This window comes from Phascolarctos cinereus, unplaced genomic scaffold (genome assembly GCF_003287225.1).
Source record: "Phascolarctos cinereus isolate Bilbo 61053 unplaced genomic scaffold, phaCin_HiC Scaffold_5;HRSCAF=322, whole genome shotgun sequence".
In the NCBI taxonomy this organism is placed as follows: Eukaryota; Metazoa; Chordata; class Mammalia; order Diprotodontia; family Phascolarctidae; genus Phascolarctos; species Phascolarctos cinereus.
The window spans coordinates 233,291,677-233,296,143 of NW_027555958.1; positions in this window are offsets into that span (position 1 = coordinate 233,291,677).

The following is a 4,467-nucleotide window of genomic DNA, read 5'->3' on the forward strand; positions in this document are numbered from 1 at the left end:
AACCAAAAACCGCTATGAAGATCATTGAATCTTATGTGCCAGTATCTGTTTCAGAAATTGAAGAGGTGTAGAAATTTTTCTGTAGAATTCAGAGATCTTCCAAACGTAAGTCAACATGTATGGAATTCAATATGAAACAACATTGCAAAAAAAAAGTGGATATAAGCTTAACAGACAAAAAACAACTGATTACTGATATGAGTCATTTCTTAATCAGCTATTTGTGGACAATCCAACCAAAGGTAAAAGCAACATTGATCTAGAAAGGTAAAAATGACAAGATATGACATGCTAGAAGTATGGAAGCTGGGTGGTGCCATGGATAGAGTGCTGGGCCTGGAGTTTGGAAGACCTGAGTTCAAATACAACCTAAGACATTGTCTAGCTGTTTGATGCTGGGCAAATCAATTAACCTCTTGTCAGTCTCAGTTTCCTTAACTGTAAAATGTGAATGATAATAGCATATACCTCCCAAGATTGTTGTGAGGATCAAATGAGATACCACCGGGAAAGCACTTAACATAGTGCCTGGCACGTACTAAGTGCTTGGTCTTTTTCCCTTTCCAACTGAAATAGCTCCAGTTTGGCTCATTCAAATAAATCAATGACACTGAAAAGTGGTAAATGGAACAAAGAAAAGTCATGGACATGAGCTAATACCATTTGTTATAGAAGTTCAAAGCAATCACCTGTATGAGTTCAAAAGAGTCTAGCTACTACCCCAGCCAGCAAGCATTTGAGTTTCTTGCCAAGCAGAGAGCCATAGAAATCAAAGGTGATGTTCCCTTTCAAAATCTTAAAGAGTGGGATAGTGGAATGAAAATTTATGTTATGCGCTTTGCAAACCTTAAGAAGCAATATGTTATTATTATTATTAGTAGGAGCAGAACTGATTCATAAAAAATGAGCAGTAGGAAAAACAACTGAATTTGCATAAAGTATAATGAAAGAATGAGGTTGTAAAAATATGAAAAAAAATTATTCCTATACTGAAAATGGCACTGACATAGATCAAATATAACTGAAAGAAGCTCCTGTGTAGATGACACAATTTTGAGGGTGCTGCGAGATTGAACTACAAGATACCTGAAAGAGAAGAAGATATTGAATGATTGGGGAAAAATGTGACCAAAAGTGACTTATGGACAAAATGCCCATCAATAACTAACAACTTCTTTTGGGGTGGAGGGGTTCAGAGACAATAGGGGTTAAGTGACTTGCCCAGGGTCACACAATTAATAAGTGTCTGAGGTCAAATTTGAGCTCAGATACTCCTGACTCCAAGGCTGATGCTCTATCTACAGCACTACCTCACTGCCCCCAATAGCTAACAACTCTTACACCTACTTTCTCACTCTATAGAATCTCTGCAGAGTGACTTATACTTGTATCAACTTGATTTATACTTATATGAAGTGACACCAACTTACTATATCAACAAGGCTAGGTAAGCTTCTCCAAAAGATATTCTATAGCAGTCCACATCTTTGTAGTATATGCGCGGTACTGAGCTCACTGGGTCAAAGGGCACAAATTGTTTTGTAACTTTTCTTACATAATGCCATTTCCCCCCAAAGTCTGTCTGATAATGCCCATTTTATCTTTTTCATCTTTTCCTATAACCTCTGGCTCGGGCACTTAGCAGTGACTTCGTCCTTAGTAGGACTCTGGGCTTATGTAGACCAGGTGAATCTCTGGGGACCTGACCTAACCTAGGTCCTCCAAGAAAATGTGTATATGTATTAACTGTATAGTTCATGTCTGGGTTTCCCCAAATGTGAATAAGAGGATCTTTATATCTATCACAGGCATTCAATGTAAAATGTGGTTTTAGGGTATGGGACAGTCTTTATTTCATCCCCAAAGAAAACCAATATAATGTAAAAGACTCACAGGAGCCTATGAACAGATTCAGGCAAATAAATATCTCAGTTCTCATTGGACTGGAAAGTAAACACAATCTGGTAGCTGCTACACTCTCTTTATTTCAGATCTATGCTATCTGAACAACCTACATCAATAATAGGGAGAGTTAAACAAGGATATCCATTATCACCACTTTTATTCAATATTGTACTGGAAACCTTAGCTTTAGCAATAAGAGAAGAAAAAGAAATTGAAGGCATTAGAATAGGCAAAGAAGAAACAAAGCTATCACTCTTTGCAGATGACATGATAATATACTTAGAGAATCCTAGAGAATCAAGTAAAAAACTACTTGAAATAATAAACAACTTCAGCAAAGTTGCAGGCTATAAAATAAACCCACATAAATGATCAGCATTTCTCTGTATTACCAACAAAGCCCAAGAGCAAGAGATAGAAAGAGAAATCCCATTTAAACCTACTGCAAACATTATAAAATATTTAGGAGTCTACCTCCCAAAACAAACCCAGGAACTCTATGAACACAATTACAAAACACTTTTCACACAAATAAAATCAGATCTAAATAATTGGAAAAACATCAGTTGCTCATGGGTAGGCCGAGATAATAAAATAAAAATAACAATCCTACCTAAGCTAATTTACTTATTCAGTGCCATACTAATCAAACTACCAAAAAATTATTTTATAGAGTTAGAAAAAATAATAACAAGATTCATTTGGAAAAACAAAAGGTCCAGAATATCAAAGGAACTCATGAAAAGAAATGCAGGGGAAGGTGGCCTAGCAATTCCAGATCTTAAATTGTATTGTAAAGCAGCAACCATCAAAACTGCTTGGTACTGGCTAAGATATAGGGAGGTAGATCAGTGGATAGGTTAAATATGCAAGACACAGTAGTCAATGACTATAGTAATCTATTATTTGATAAACCCAAAGACCCCAGCTTCTGGGATAAGAACCCACTCTTTGAAAAAAACTGCTGGGAAAACTGGAAAAGAGTGTGGCAGAAACTAGGCATAGACCCAAATCTCACACCATATACCAAAATAAAGTCAAAATGGGTTCATGACTTAGATATAAAGGCTGATACCATAAGTAAACTGGGAGAACAAGGAATAGTTTACCTATCAGATCTATGGAGAACAGAAGAATTCATGACCAAACAGGAGATAGAGAACATTATGAAAAGCAAAATGGATAATTTTGATTACATTAAATTGAAAAGTTTTTGCACAAACAAAGCCAATGCAACTAAGATTAGAAGGAAGGTAGAAAATTGGGAAAGAATTTTTACAACCAGTCTCTCTGATAAAGGCCTCATTTCTAAAATATATAGAGAATTAAGACAAATTTATAAGAACACAAGCCATTCCCCAATTGATAAATGGTCAAAGGATATGAACAGACAGTTCTCAGATGAAGAAATTAAAGCCATCTATAGTCATATGAAAAAATGCTCTAAATCATTATTGATTAGAGAAATGCAAATCAAAACAACTCTGAGGTACCACATCACACCTATCAGATTGGCCAACATGACAAAACAGGAAAATGATAAATGTTGGAGAAGATGTGGGAAAATTGGAACATTACTATATTGTTGGTGGAGTTGTGAAATGATCCAACCATTTTGGAGAACAATTTGGAACTATGCCCAAAGGGCTACAAAAATGGCATACCCTTTGATCCAGCAATAGCACTTCTAGGGCTATATCCCAAAGAGATCAAACAAATGGGAAAAGGAGCCACATGTACAAAAATATTCATAGCAGCTCTTTTTGTGGTGGCAAAGAATTGGAAATTGAAAGGATACCCATCAGCTGGGGAATGGCTGAACAAATCGTGGTATATGAATGTAATGGAATACAATTGTGCTATAAGAAATGATGAACAGGCTAACTTCAGAAAAATCTGGAAAGACTTGTATGGTCCGATGCTGAGTGAAATGAGCAGAACCAAGAGAACGTTGTACACAGTAACAGCCACGTTGTGCAATGACTAATATTGATAAACTTAATCCTTCCCAGCAATACAAGGATCTAAGACATCTCCAAAGGCCCCATGATGGAAAATGCTATCCACATCCAAAGAAAGAACTATGGAATTTGAATGAAGATTGAAGCATAGTATTTGCTATTTTTTTCTCCTCTGTTGAATTTTGCTTTCTCTTTCTGGTGGTTCCTCCTATTGGTTCTAATTCTTACTTACAACATCACTAATGTGAAAATACATTTAATAGGATTGTGAATGTATATGCACCATCTTGGGAAGGATGGTGGGGAAGGAAGGGGAGAAAAATTTAAAACTCAAAAGCATATGGAAGTGATTGCTGATAAATCAAAATAAATTAATAAAAAAGGAAAGAAAAAAAATAGGGAGGGTTGGTAATCTTCTTCCCACCTCTCCCATGAAGTGACTCCAGGTCTTCACATTCCTGGCATTTGTCTGTTTGTGATTTGTTCTTTAAGAAGCACACCATCCATTCTGTCTTTAGTAAGTCAGTGCCTGAAGGTTTGAACTTGGGAACTCTCAAACCTGGAGCTATCCATGAGGTAGTTCCCAAAACAGACACCTTGC